We start from the raw sequence: 16,255 nt of genomic DNA, 5'->3' as shown, positions 1-16,255 counted from the left end.
TTTAACTCACAAGTGATTTTGAGCTCAATATGACAATATCGCCAATTAATTGTGACCAGTTTTACCCTCGGCCGGCTTGGCTGCTAAATGTCAATGTACAACCGTTGTCACCGTTGATCGTTGTGCTCATGTGACGTAACACACGTAACATATGTTTCAACACGAGTTTTGTGTGTTGTATCTGCGTTCAACGCCCAACGACGCAGCTGTGCGTCATGTCTCTGACAGAAAATAAAATACAAGACACATAAAAGAAGCGTTCTTTAATAATTTGAACTTTCTTCCGTAACTGACTTAACCATATTTTTCGCATTTGGTTGGTGATCGCACTGTCAGTTGACAAGGTATCTTGACAAGTGTGTAGGCTTTAAGCGGTTGTGTTTGTTGTAGAGGCGAACTTTGTTATGTCTGTTTTGAGCTGAAAAGTGGAAGAAATAAAGCTTAAATAAATAGTTAAAGTCTTTATTGGCGCGTAATGGAGCCTCTGATTTTTTGCAGAGATTGTAGAGAGTCAGAGAGTGTAATAGAAAGGTCTGCTGAGGAGCTAGAAATTCAAATTATTACACAAATATAGTTACCGTTACATTTGAAAGAGGACTGAGGAGCACATTTCCTGTTTAAAATGTGAGGATCTAATCGTGCTTTGTTGTATTTTCAACGTAAAACGATCACCAGATGATCCCTTTTATTCCTTAAGCCAACTAAGGATCATGGTCTAAATTTACAAAAACACAGAAAATTAGTCATATAACTCGTGAAAGTAGAGAGAATTAGTCATATTACTCATGAGAAGCTCACATATCAATCACAAAGTCTCTCTAAAGCCATTCAATTTAGTCTATATAACTCATGATATTTCTGACCATGAGATTTCTGAATTTTCGGGGATCACTTAATGGTCCATCTTATTTTAAACCATGTAATATTCCTAATATGGCTCCCACATCACTGTTGACAGTCATAACTTTGAAGTCATAGATAATTTGGTATACCTGGGAATCACCATCAACAACACCAACAATGTCAGCCTCGAAATCCAGCGTAGGATCACTCTTGCCAACAGGTGCTACTTTGGACTGAGTAGGCAATTGAAAAAAAAGTCCTACTTTGGATTGAGTAGGCAATTGAAAACTAAAGTCCTCTCTCGACAAACCAAAATCAAACTCTACAAATCACTCATAAATCACGTCCTGTTTTATGGTGCAGAAGCGTGGACGATGTCAACATCCGATGAGACGACACCAGGAGTTTTCGAGAAGAAAATTTTGCCCAAGATTTATGGTCCTCAGAACATAGGCAACGGCGAATACCGCAGACAATGGAGCAATGAGGTGTATACAGGACATTGACATAGTTCTGCGAATAAAAAGACAGCGGCTACGCTGGCTATATCATGGTGTCCGCATGGACGAAAACACTTCAGCTTTGAAAGTGTTCGATGCAGTACCCGCTGCAGGAAGCCGCGGAAGAAGACGACCCCCACTCCGTTTAAAAGACCAAGTGGAAAGTGACCTGGCACCACTTGGAATTTCCAGATGGCGCCAAACTGCAAAACGGAGAAATGAATGGCGTGCTCTGGGGGATTCGGCTATAACCGGCTTAATGATTTCAATTTATTTAACCCTTGAAAATTAGTTCCTGAAAACCCCTACACCACCGAGGCGCCTTAAAACTTAAACACTCCGGATGGTTTTATCAAGATAAGTCACATAAACTTAAAACTGAGTACAGACGCATTCAGAACATTGTTAAACATACATATATGGTATTTACCATATCATAGTGACTTAACCTCAAATATGATATTAATGTATTAAATATCATGCAGCTCTAACGCCTCGTTTTTGATCCTACGATTAAAAACATTTACGTAGAGCGTGGTATAATTTTGAAGTAAATTCTTGGACTACACGCGTATGTAAAATTTTAATACATAATATTAACCGTTATCAACAGTTTAGTACAGTTTTAGTATGCAAAATCTATTGTTGATCGATTGCCATTATAAATTAAAATATTTAAATTCGTTGAAAGCAGACATTTCTAAAACTATAATCTTTTGTAAGACTACAAAGTATTTTTTTACAACAAAAGCGTTCAAAGCATAAACGAAAGCATTAAATTAGGCGCTACATGTATTAATCGGCATTAATTATATATAATATATTTATTTTACCGTTATGTATTAGTTGATTTATTGTCGTGTACGGTATCTTCATACATATATCTGGGTATATAGAAGTCGAACACAATATTTTTATATAATAAGTAACAATTTTGAAAATGAAAATAATGAAATAAAGTATCACTCTTCTCCTAAATATAACTGATAAGAGTGCAAGTGGTTTCCTGTACATTAAAAAAAAAATCAAAAAACTAAAGAAAGGAATTTGAAGTGAATTGATAAGCATTTGTTTTTGATTTTAACTAGCGGTTAATTTGTTTCCTTGAAAATTTAGGTTTCACAAAAATTGCAACGGATGCCGATCTTATGATTCCTCTAAAAGTCATAAAAAATTTGCATTTCCCAGAAAAAAAACATGTTAAAACAAGTCCATAATATTCTTCAAAATTATGTTAATGTGTCACCATTATGTTTTAAATTTGTCGAAAAATGAAATTTCAAACTCTCAAATCGGAAAACTTAAGGCTACTTATAAAAATTAAAGCATAAATATTAAGTAATCACCAAGTGCTAATGATATGTGTAAAGGACATGGGTCTTTTTCAATTTTTTTCGCATCTTCGATGATCTATGTTACAAAAAAATCTACACCAAAATCGAATCTGTTTCTAGAACAATAGAGTCTCCACAGTAGTATTCCTCAAAACATTTGCATTTCAATTTTGTTTTAAGTGAATAGGTTCAGCATATAATTCAAATTAAGCTAATCTTGACCGATCTTTCAACTCGATCCCGAACTCAGCGAGCTACGCGTGGGAACAACTTTTAGTCCAACGTATATTACTGATCTCAATTTTAAGTTCTCTCCAGAACTGGCAGATCTAATTTAAACCCGTAATATTTTTTTGTGAGACTTTCTAAGATCGGAGTTAAATTTGAACAAGTCTCATTTGGTTTATTGCTCTAGTGTTAAGTCAAAACCAAAAGTTTTCAGTAATTTCAATGACTTCGGCTTATCGTCGTTCCTTGTGGTACTCAATTATTTTCCAGTAGTGTCGAAAGACCACCTATAAATGATTAAATATTATTACTCATAAGTTTCATGCTTTACAGGCTTTGTAGGTACATAATTTTGTTAAAGCAACATATAGTATTAATCTACTAAGCCCTTAAATGAAAATAATTAAATCAAGTATTACTCATCTCCTAAATATTACTGATAAGAGTGCAAGTGGTTTCCTGTACATTAAAAAAAAATCAAAAAACTAAAGAAAGGAATTTGAAGTGAATTGATAAGCATTTGTTTTTGATTTTAACTAGCGGTTAATTTGTTTCCTTGAAAATTGCGGTATCACAAAAATTGCAACGGATGCCGATCTTATGATTCATCTAAAAGTCATAAAAAATTTGCATTTCCCAGAAAAAAAAAACATGTTCAAACAAGTCCATAATATTCTTCAAAATTATGTTGATGTGTCACCATTATGTTTTAAATTTGTCGAAAAATGAAATTTCAAACTCTCAAATCAGAAAACTTAAGGCTACTTATAAAAATTAAAGCATAAATATTAAGTAATCACCAAGTGCTAATGATATGTGTAAAGGACATGGGTCTTTTTCAATTTTTTTCGCATCTTCGATGATCTATGTTACAAAAAAATCTACACCAAAATCGAATCTGTTTCTAGAACAATAGAGTCTGCTTTTCATAATTTATATATGTTTAACAAAATATTCTCTCCACAGTAGTATTCCTCAAAGCATTTGCATTTCAATTTTGTTTTAAGTGAAAATGTTCAGCATATAATTCAAATTAAGCTAATCTTGACCGACCTTTCAACTCGATCCCGAACTCAGCGAGCTACGCGTGGGAACAACTTTTAGTGCAACGTTTATTACTGATCTCAATTTTAAGTTCTCTCAGAACTGGCAGCTCTAATTTAAACTTGTAATATTTTTTGTGAGACTTTCTAAGATCGGAGTTAAATTTGAACAAGTCTCATTTGATTTATTGCTCTAGTGCTAAGTCAAAACCAAAAGTTTTCAGTAATTTCAATGACTTTGGCTTATCGTCGTTCCTTGTGGTACTCAATTATTCTTCAGCAGTGCCGAAAGACAACCAATAATTGATTAAATATTCTTATTCATAAGTTTCATGCTTTTACAAGCTTTGTAGGTACATAATTTTGTTAAAGCAACATATAGCATTAATCTACTAAGCCCTTAAATACTGTCATGCTTAATAGCATAACTTGTATAGGATTTGTACTACTCGTCACCAAATTACCGAGCCACAAGCTGATAAGAACAGCGCCAACGCCAGTTGGTTAATAGGTAGCGATGATAATTGGGAATTCTAGTACATTCATTAAGTATTTAGATTTTCATTGCGCATAGAACGACATAACCTATTTATTTATTTATTTACTTACTAATTGGGTGCTAGTACTAACTTTTTTTATTGAACGAGGGCGGTGTGATTAGTAGAGGCTTTTTGATATTGCTCGCCAGTTCAGAATTTTGAGTTTCTTACAGCACATACAGGATTTATAAAACAAATTCAAGGTATTTGGAGAGAAATAAAGCTACTTAGAGAAATAACGGCTTCACAATTTGCAACTTCGAATGCTTCTAGATTGAATAAGTAGATAGCTTGGCGAGATGTGCTTTCTAGTGTAGTGCTATCGAGAAAAATAAGGTAAGGTTGCTGGGACTATACAAGAATTTTTAGTAAAAATGGTGGCGGAATACACTCGTTCAAGCAAAATAATATTATTATTGCTGTTGTTGATTTTGAAAATATTGTCGAGTTGATATTGTTAAATCTGGGACCGTTCCATTTACCAAACTCAGACGTAATTGTAGTGGGGCTATTGCTCTTTGAATTGTTTACTGTTGAATGACGTTTGAGAGATGATAGAAGGTTCCTGTACTCAGTTTAGGTTTAAGTTCCAACGCTTAGAGAATAGATGTATTCTTCGATGTCTTTTAAACACATAAGATCCAGTACTATTCCAGATTACTTCTAGAATCTGATAATCGAGTTTTCTCTACATTCCTCTATAGGGTCATTAGACACTGTATACCTTCCGATTTATTGCTTCTTCTTCACTCCTTTCTAGTGATATCACAAACCAACAACAAATAACTTTCTATTTCAAAAATATTTCCTATTTTCTCGAACCACCCTCGTATCACATGACTTACGTGTATTTTGCCGAATTAAAGTACAATTTCATTGGTCTGTTGATAGTTAAAGTTAACAACTTGTTACAATTTTTTCTATAACTTGCTTTATTTACATATTTTGTCACTTGTTTAATGCATACATATGTATATACATACATACATACATACATATGTAAATACATATATTGTAAGTATTTATTTTTGTTTTTGCTTGTTTACCTGATCGAAGCCGTGTTGTTTCCTTCAATTAGTGTTAAGGTCAGCACTTCGATATGCAAATTTAACTATCGCATAAATGCCGAATTCAAATGTTGCCACAACTATAACGTACAGCAACAACAAACAAATTTAGTTTAATCAAATCAAAAAAAAAAAAGCGCTTAGTTTGTTGTAAACGTAATAATTTTTCCGCAAATCACTCAAGTGGAAAACTTTGGCACACAGCAAAAATATTTTGTACCTTGCTTTTCTTTGTATACGATTTAACAACAACGAAAGAACAATAAGAAAAAATAACTACTCTATATTTTTATTGTTGCTTTAATTCATATGATTTTTATTATTATATAATTACATTTCTTATAGCGCTTTTATCTGTATTTCCATATTCTATATATTCCTATTCTATCTTTGTTGTGCTACTAAGTGAATTCGCACATAAATCACGTTCGTAATCAGCAACATCGTGTTAATTCGTCTGCAATGCTAAGCTGAAAAAAATTGCAAAAACAACAACAGCTATGTTTTACGTTGAAAATTCTTATTGAAATGTGTTTGTAGAATAAATTTTTTGGCGATTAAAATGATTCAGCATCATGCACGAAAAATATATTGACATGTTTTGATTGTTATTATAAAATTGTATAAATTTTAAGCAGACGCCATTTTTTACCATGATACATGAAAGCATTAACATTTTTGTATTTATCTTTCAGATCGTCTGTGTTTCTGATAGTCAATATTTAAATATGGTAAGTGATTGTAAAATTTATTAAATACAATTTTATTATTTATAATTTTATTACTTTTAAATCGAAACAACGATTATATCTATATACATGTTTTGAACGTGCTTAGAACTCAATATCATTCCGTAACCGAACATTTTATACTCTCGCAATTTATTTATTTAACTTAATTAATATTATGTAATACACAATTTGACCCACATATTCGTCATATATATGGTATAAAGTCCATTGAAAGTTGGAAACCCTAATATTAGGTTAGAAGCACCGAGGTCCTCATGTTCGATATATGGGGCCTTAAAAACCTATGGTCCGATTTCGGTGATTTTTAGAATGGGGCTGTCACACTATAAGCTTAGCATTTGTGCAAAGTTCTGCACCGATATCTTCACTAGTGCTTACTTTATATATTGTAAAGTAAACGATTCAGATTGTCTTCAAAGTTCTGGTATATACGAAGTAGGCGTGGTTGTGAAGTGATTTGGCCTATTTTCACAACATATCATTGGGATGTAAGGAAACTATTACAAACCAAGTTTCATTGAAATCGGTCGAGTAGTTCCTGAGATATGGTTTTTGACCCATAAGTGGGCGACGCCACGCCCATTTTTCATTTTGTAAAAAAATCCGAGTGCAGCTTCCATCTGCCATTTCTTATGTGAAATTTAGTGTTTCTGACGTTTTTAGGTTAGTGAGTTAACCTACTTTTAGTAATTTTCACCTAACCTTTGTATGGGAGGTGGGCGTGGTTATTATCCGTTTTTAACTATTTTCATGGTGTGTGGTGGGGTACGTAAGAGAATCGACTGCAGAAAGTTTTGTTTATATAGCTCTATTGGTTTGCGAGATATGTACAAAAAACTTAGTAGGGGGCGGGGCCACGCCCACTTCCTCAAAAAAATTACATCCACATATGCCCCTTCATAGTGCGATCCTTCATACCAAATTTTATTTCAATGGCTTTATTTATTGCTTAGTTATGACACTTTATGTGTTTTTGGTTTTCGCCATTTTGTGGGCGTGGCAGTGGACCGATTTTGCTCAAGCAACCCTCTCATGGTCCCAAGGAACATGTGTTCTAAGTTTCATTAAGATATCTCAATTTTTACTCAAGTTATCGCTTGCACGGACGGACGGACGGACAGACATCCGGATTTCAGCTCCACTCGTCATCCTGATCATTTATATATATAACCCCATATCTAACTCTTTTATTTCTTGGTGACACAAACAACCGTTATGTGAACAAAACTATAGTACTCTGTGCAACAGGTTGCGAGAGTATAAAAATCGATAATAATGTACATACGTCAGATACTTTTTTAAGATCTTCATTATGATCGTGCCGAAAGTAACAAATTAACAGTTAGTCATAAGGAAATTCGTTAACTTAGGCGCTTAAGTGCGTTAAATATTTTAAATTCAAAAATTGAAAAGGCGATCGGTAAAACGGATCGACTTCGGGAAAAAAATTTAGGCGACCTTGGAAATTACTCATATTTTACATTCGTTTCAATGACCCCATATAGAGCCCTCATATTTTTTTGCCATTATGAAAGAGTTTCCTTAGTGGTGATCTCGAAAAACTTTAGTTCTCCATTTAAGCTCAAATTTAATTTCAAATATCCAAAGTTTGTAAAAAGTTATGTTAATATGTAAGTCTTCAACATGATTTTTAAATTAAAAAAGCGACATAAATCTCGAAAATCTCTCATTAATATCGCGGATGACTCGGTATCTATCTCGAAAATCAAGTTATGATACATATGAGTCCTTTGGAAAACATTTGGGTGTATTTATGAAACGCTCAATGGCCCTTTATCCATATGAAAAGACAACTACAAATTCATCACTGAACCCTTTAACTATATTAATTCTAGAATAATAATTTGGCCAAAATATGTGGCTTAAATATCAGTCGTATGTATTGAAACCCCGACAGAAGAAGTTTAATTTCTATTCCACCATGCCAATGGTCTATAATATTAGGGTTACAACTGTCAACAAGGTGCTCTTAGCGATTTATTTCGATCTATCGCGAGTTAGATGTTCTAGTCGAATTTTGATTTTTTTATTCTAACCGCTCAATATGTTAACTATATTCTCTTTCAATAAATTATAGTTTGGAAGCCATCGATTAGTAGAGATCATTCGAAATTTTAAGGGAACTGATCATATACAGCTAAAGAAAAAGGTATTTTTGAGTAGTTGTAACTCCTTGTAGTATATTAATTATTGTCAGCACTTTTCCAACTTCCCGAGAGTTTTTAATATCTCAGCTAAAAGTTCTTAAATTTCGAAGCAATAATTGTAAATGACTTATGATATTACTATCGATTGATGGGATGACAAATCTGAAATACATAGAAGATCCTAAGTCATAGACCGATCTTCTTTGACAGTCATGCTTTTCTTTGCATTAAGGCGAACCTCACACCATCAGAAGAGCACTTATTTTCATCTATTTGATTCATCAATCTCAATATATATGGGGCATCTTTTTTTAGGTGAGGTATTCTACCTTTTTGTGGTTTCATCGTTACACAAACGAGTTAAAAATAATATCATGATTTCCGTTTACGCATAAGGAAGCTCAACAATAGCTTATAAGTATATTGTAAGTGCCAATATTAGATGTTGCAGCAACTGTAATGCTAGAGAAATATACATAGTCATATATAAATAGGATCCCAATAGCAATAGAAAATTTAATACGATTATATATGTACTTGTTTTTCCCAATCATATTTATTGGCAACACGCATGGGTCATGAGTTTGAGTCTTATTTACACTTGAATCGTGTGCTAATAATACTAATAAGATTTGTTATAATTGACATGACAACCAGGCAGACAGGCAGTAGATTTATATTTGATGGCGATAACTTGTTAATTGCTTTGTTGATGTGAAAGTAAATGTCTATTAGCATATTTAAAGACCCTACAAACATACATATGTATATGTCTTTCATATGCTTGTAATGCTTTCATATCAGTCTGCAGTGCATACTGCATACTTTCTTGGAATTCCACATTATGAAATACACTACAGTGTTTCCGCTTTACAGCTTTGTCAATTCATTTTTGCAGAATATGCGCTTAAGAACATTACTTTACATTTTATTTGTACTAAAATTTACATTTACATTTGTTCATTTGAGAAAGTACAAATTCTCAATATTTTTACATTACATTGTAAGCTGGTGTTTCCCCAAGACGATTGTTGCTCTGACGACTCATGCCTATTCACATAATTACTTTGTTGAGTCAAAGCTTGACGTTCCGATTTATTACTTGGGCGTATCACTCAATTGTAGATTGTTTTACGTTAAACTTAGACAAACAGGCAGCAATTATAATTTGTATTGAGTGGGAAAACCATAAAGTATTTTTTCTAACTTAGTTATAGTTTTCATTAGTAATGCAATGAAGATGCTATGCGTTCATCTGCTTATATTCCATTGAATAATATTATTATTGATACACAGTTAATGTCAGTAGATTTTATATTTATTAGTAAAAATTTTCTAAGTAAGCAATGTTGTATAGTTAGAGTTTTTAACTGAGCTCACATATTGTACCATTCATGTTCTTCAATGAAAATTCAATATCAATTAGAGATAATTCCAAGAACACTGAAGCATTTCTCATTTGGATCATAATGCTTTCAATTTCCATTATTTTACTGTAGCCAAAGTAACTATTCCATTTGACTTGATCGTTTTTCGATCGTTTGTCTTGTTCTTCTTCTTTTCATTGAGGTAGGGTTTTATATGTAGGATTTACAGTTTCTTAATGACAGCGATTTTATGAGTAGTCCATATTTTTAGATATGATTCAATCCCGGGCCTTAAATGGCTATATCACTGTAATCCATGAAAAATTAGGCAAGTTTCGTGATTTTTTTTTTAAGAAAGTACTCTATCGAATAAGAGGGTATATTTTCAGCTATATTTTAAGATTTTTTTTACAAAAATATTGAAAAATAACAGAGTTATGTGCTGTCTCCGATGGTGCCAAAAAAGATTCAACAAAAAATTCAAAAAGTCTTTTAAATTTGAAGGTATTTCCTATACAATGACATACGATTTTTGATAAATACCAAAAAATGCCAAAATGGCGTAGTTCTGAAAAAGTGTCGTTTGTTTGGGTAAAGAAATGGTCGTTTATTAATTCCGAATTGACAATTTTCTCATACCAGATCGTAGGTCATTGTATAGTAAATAAATTCAAGAATCAATCGGTCAATTTCTCATTGAATTAGGATGTCAGCAATTTTGAAAAATGGTTCATACCTTCGAGCGGTCGCTCTTTATTCAAGATATTCAAGATACGACAATTGCTGATTTCAAAGGGTATTTTTGAAAGTATATACTATCAAATAAACAAGAAATCGTTTTTTTTGAAAGTGTCACACTGGTATAGCCCCTTAAATAATTTAACTCCATAAATTGTAGCAACTCAAATTATATGTTTCGAGCTTTAACTGAGCCTAGAAATTAAAATTTATACCAAAAATTTGCTTTTGTTAACTAAATTCTCAAAACAGATTAATGTCATTCAGTTAGAACAGTTCCTTAGCACTCATTCACAGTACTTATTTTCCACTGCCTCCCCTAAGTAGTGTTCTCCCACAATTATTTTCTTCATATGAATTCTGACTATAATATTTCCTGATAATTGTTTTCGAAAGGTGTGCCAAACTCTGAAAATATCGCGAAATTGAAATACTCGTAACTTGAAAACATCCGAAACAGCTACAAAATTTTATATACCCTTAAAACGATTATTGCTTCATTAGAAAACTCTAACAGTTTTCACACAGCAAAATATTTCAGTTGTGACTCAACAACTCTTGTTCAAATGAATGAGGAATAGATCTCAGTAAAAATCACATAAAACTTTTGTAATTACAACAACTGTGTCTGGCGATGTACGGACATTACGTGTAAATATGTAGATATTTTACTGAAATGGATTGACACATTTGAAATGGCAATTGTGGCCGAAACAAGTTTGCTGTTGAACGTAGCGCAGCTGACGATTCTCAAATATTATGTGTAACAGACTTTATTATATAAAAAAAATATATATATATATATTTATTTATGAACAATATGTATATATGTATGTAGTACAAATAAAAACATTAATATATAACAAAAAATTTAACGTGTAAAAAACAGTTATTTGTTGTAAATAATTATAGCGTTTGGCTTTTTCCGTCAAAATAAGCTTACAGCTGTATCTGTAGTATGTATTAATATAATTGTAATGTGTAAAACAACAACATTCATTTTTGTTGTATTGACACGGTGACAATTCGTTTTGCCGTCAATATTTTAAATTAGGCGATGAGTTCTGTAAACATATTGTACAAACACACTTAATTTAATGCTCTCAAATGAATTTTATTTTAATATAATTGCTCTTGCGTAATGTGTATTAAAAAGGCTTTTTTTGTAACATTTCCGCTTAACAAAATTTCGACACACACAGCTGCTACAGTCGAGCTGATGAGTATGCCGTTTTTTTTTTTATTGCAGTTGAAAGGAACAACAATAAATAATCCCAGCTAGTAGTTTTCTTTCTTTTACAAACACCGATTAAATTATAATACTTTTCAAGTCAAACCTTTTCCTACAGTGAAGGTAGGACTTTTGCTCTTTCTGTTACTAGCTAATATTGCTATTTTTTACCATTCTCGGAATAAAAGCTTAGTTAGATTTTCTATTATACTTCTTAAACTAGAATTTCATATTAAAGATTCTAATAAATTGAGTTTCCAGCACGTTCCCACTAATGAGAGAAATTTCCGCTTTTCGGTTGACATTACCCACTTCAATTTATCTAACCAGTAAAGAAATGATCTCTAGAAGCTTAATCCTAATGTTACTGCTCTTGACTGAGAGTTTTCTACGGTGACAACCGGTAAAAATATGACTATAATGACTAGAACTTCAGAGTATTCGTCGCCGTTAATGATCATTACCTTTAATCGTGATCGTAATCGATACTCAATATTAGGTGTTTACTATTCATGACGTATGATTCATAATATATTAACATGAATGTTGCAATTACTTTCAAATTACTTTAACCCTTTCATGCCCAATGTTGCGTATATGCAACATTGTACTTATCGGCTCCTAATTCTCGTTATTTAAATTTTTTTAACCAGCGGTTTTTTCAATTATGTAGACTTATGTGTTATGCAAGCTTACAGTTACTTTTTCTGATTTGAGCTGTGCACGTGTTCACTCAGTAAGAGTTCTTAGCAGAGAGAAACTGGCAAAAATCGTTTCGCGAAAAAGGTTATACAAAAGTTGTTATACAAAAATGGTTCAAAAACATAAAAATAATTGTTTTATTTTAAAACAAAGTGAACTATATAAATAAGTAAGGATAAGAGAGTTATTTACTAAAAAAATTTCATGAAAAAAGTGTTTAGTTTATTTATAATAATTTAATTTGTGCCTATAAGCAACATCACATAGCTAATGAACCAGGTAACATAGGACTTTGAAATTTTTATCACTTCATATTTGAGTTAAGACTAATATATATCTGTCCTAAAAAAGCTATTAGCTCCGCCCATTTTAATTCGGGCATGAGAGGGTTAAGATTGCAAATTACACCATGTAGTACGTGATTCTCTTGATGGAATAAAACTATTGTAATATAAATACTAACTTGCTCAATTTGAATAAAATGTTTCTTCTTTAATTAGTCAATTCTGAGTTAATGTAGGAAATTAACTAATTTACTTAATTAAGGAGATCATTAATTTCGTCTATTAGTAAATCGTTTGTATGATTTTTTATCGAAAAAAACTCTAATTATTTTAATTACTGTGCATTCTAAAATATCTACATATTTCATACAATTATCAATATAATTAACTTTTTTTTTAATATTTTATTTTAATTACCAACTGAATCATCCAGAGAGACAATTTAAAGTATTTCAATACACACATATGTATGTACATATCTGCAATTGTTATTTTATCGCAGAAATGTATCTCGAACTGATAGCTGTATGTGTGCGAAACGAAAAGCAATTAGTTGTACGTAATTATGAGTGCATACATAAGTGTATTAATTTGAATTTAATTGATTGATTAACGATAATGAGTAAAATGTAACAGTTTATTGACAACTATTGAACTTAATCTTGACTAAGGCACTCAAAACATAAATGAATTAAAAATGTATGTATATATTTTCGAGTGGCTTGTACAGTTTAATTAAAAGCTAGCATTAGGGTGTGTTGTTTAACAAATCAGCAGAGAACAAAAAATCAGATATACGTAAATTTAGATATTTTTTAAATAAAATAAATCGTTTTTATACAAATTATTAATATTAGAGTCTCACAGTCTTTCGCCAAAATATATTTGGCATATATACAAAAATTTAATTTCGATTTAATGACCCACCCTACTATCGTATTAGCAAATAGCTGAAGTGCATACACTCGATAGTTTTAATATTAAATTGTATTATCTCTCATATATATTTACCTTCTTTTTTGCATGATCGTATGATTTATATTTGCTTTAGTTGGCAATCGTCGCACTCATTACGTTGTACACGCACTTTATACCAATATTAGCTTTATGAATAATTAAAAGAAAATTCAAATAATTGTTTATAGAAAATATAAAAATGTGCAAAATAATACATTAAAAAACAAAATATGAATCCCAAAAATTCGGGATTGTCACTTCGGGATCCCGAAATAAATCCGATTAAATTTTCTTTCAAAATTTTATTAAAACATTAAAATATTTAAAAAATGTTGGTCCCGAAATTTCGGGATTCCGATATGTACTTTTCAACTGCGATCCATAAATAATAATGAAATGATATCTTGCGCTTAATATTTTTCGTTTACTGAAATAATAATCTAAATAAAAACTGATGATGAAAGTGAAACTTCGTTTAGCTTTGATGACCATAGCGTATATAACTCTTATGATTCTCAATTGAAAACTCTGCTTAATACCATAAATGACTTGATTAGAGTTTCGCTTGTTGATAACTTTGATTTTACTTTGCTTGCGCTCATAAATCACTTAAGCTTCTAATCAATTTTACCACAAATATTCTGGGACAATTAACAATTATAAAAGTGAAGTCATGATTTTTATGACAATATACTCGTATGTACAATTTGCGCAAGTAATAAGTGTAAATTATAATTGTTGTTGTGGTTGTATTTGGCCAAATTTTACAGTTATCAACGTATCAATATTTAATCGATTTCACTTAGAAGTGTGTAAATATGTAGATATGATCACATGGTATAAAAGAACGTGCTTATTTGTATGCGAAGTTATAGAAATATGCTAATATTTATATTATAGATCAAATATTTGGTTTTGGAGACAGCTGATTGTAGAGGGTAAGGAAATATTTTATTTTGTTTTATTTTATTTTATTTTTATTTAATTTTTTTTTAATTTAATTTTAATTTTAATTTTAATTTTAATTTTAATTTTAATTTTAATTTTAATTTTAATTTTAATTTTAATTTTAATTTTAATTTTAATTTTAATTTTAATTTTAATTTTAATTTTAATTTTAATTTTAATTTTAATTTTAATTTTAATTTTAATTTTAATTTTAATTTTAATTTTAATTTTAATTTTAATTTTAATTTTAATTTTAATTTTAATTTTAATTTTAATTTTAATTTTATTTTATTTTATTTTATTTACATAAAGTAATGGTATATAAAAACAGCTAAAATGTCTGAAATTTGTTTAAAAAACGAATCAATTACCTACCACAAGTTCATAAATTCAATTCAGAAGCTATAAAAAATTCCAAATTCCTTCCACTCACAGTAAGATCCCAAAAATAAGTCTACGAGTAATTAAATACAAATTATTGCAGATTATAAATCAAAAAGATTCGATTCTCCCACATACGTACCTTTTAAATAATATATAGTTAAATAGTTCATATTTGTATTAACAACCTAACTGATATAACGACTTCGATATCGTAAATTAATGCCAACACATATAACAACCTGAGAATTTAAGTTTTAACTGCTGTCATTTTGTCATTTGTATGCGGCATTTACAAATGCTATGATTAGAAATGAACTGATGTCGAGTATGTAGTACAAGTCAATCGAATGTTGTTCGAAACTTATCAATATGCCCGAAAATACCTGCGTACAATTTATGTATTGCAACGTGTAATTGATTATATGTTTTCAGAATGTTGACAGCTGTATTAAGTGATTTTCGGTAGGCGATTGTGTCAGTGAAGTCATCGCTCGGAGTGATTTAAATTTGTAGAAAGTAGCAATTCTGCTTAAACCCATTACTTTTTGCTGATAAAATGGAATTAGTTCGACAGGAATTTGTTTTTTTTTTTCATTTGTCAAATGGGTATTTATTTGACAGAAAAGTTAATAGCAATGTTATTGAATTGTCTCTTGAATATATTAATATCTATAATTGAATCTCGAGCTATCGAAAATTCGATGTAGAACTCAAAAAATGATTTAATGACAGTTTCTAGGGGCTACTGATGTCAGATTTTAGCAGTATGTGTAGAGAACTATTATGGAGAATGCTCCCAAAGCACCGATCCGGCAGAAGCCACTGTCAATGGCTTCCATTCGGATCTTTATACTAGGAGTTGTTTTATCAAATTTAATATTTGACTGAAACTTCTATACGCTTTATTTAATGTCGTTAAATATTAAGAGAGCATGAGAAGCATTTCAAAATTGTATGATTAGATTTACTTGACCGTTCTATCATATGTTCTGACGAAAATTTCTATGGTTTTAAGATTTCACTCATCTCTCGTGTTCCCTAGCTCGAGACGGGTTAGGTTTTATAAGCTCATAGCGTGGGTGGGATTTTGGAATCAAGCTATATCGACAGCCAAGTAAAACATATTGAAATGAAATCTTAATGCCGTTCACGAAATTGAATCTCGAACCG

General features: G+C 31.0%; 1 long non-coding RNA gene across 1 annotated transcript in view; it reads left to right on the top strand.

Annotated features, from left to right (window-relative positions):
• The window catches only part of LOC128920067 (uncharacterized), a 102,417-nt gene that overhangs the window by 33,344 nt on the left and 52,818 nt on the right, over positions 1-16,255 (top strand). Inside the window, exon 2 of the long non-coding RNA XR_008470198.1 lies at positions 6,250-6,285. This is a non-coding gene — a long non-coding RNA (uncharacterized LOC128920067). The remainder of the gene's footprint in view (positions 1-6,249; positions 6,286-16,255) is intronic.

Source organism: Zeugodacus cucurbitae, chromosome 3 (genome assembly GCF_028554725.1).
Source record: "Zeugodacus cucurbitae isolate PBARC_wt_2022May chromosome 3, idZeuCucr1.2, whole genome shotgun sequence".
In the NCBI taxonomy this organism is placed as follows: domain Eukaryota; kingdom Metazoa; phylum Arthropoda; class Insecta; order Diptera; family Tephritidae; genus Zeugodacus; species Zeugodacus cucurbitae.
Note: the sequence above shows the minus strand (reverse complement) of the source record. Positions and strands in the feature narration are given on the sequence as shown.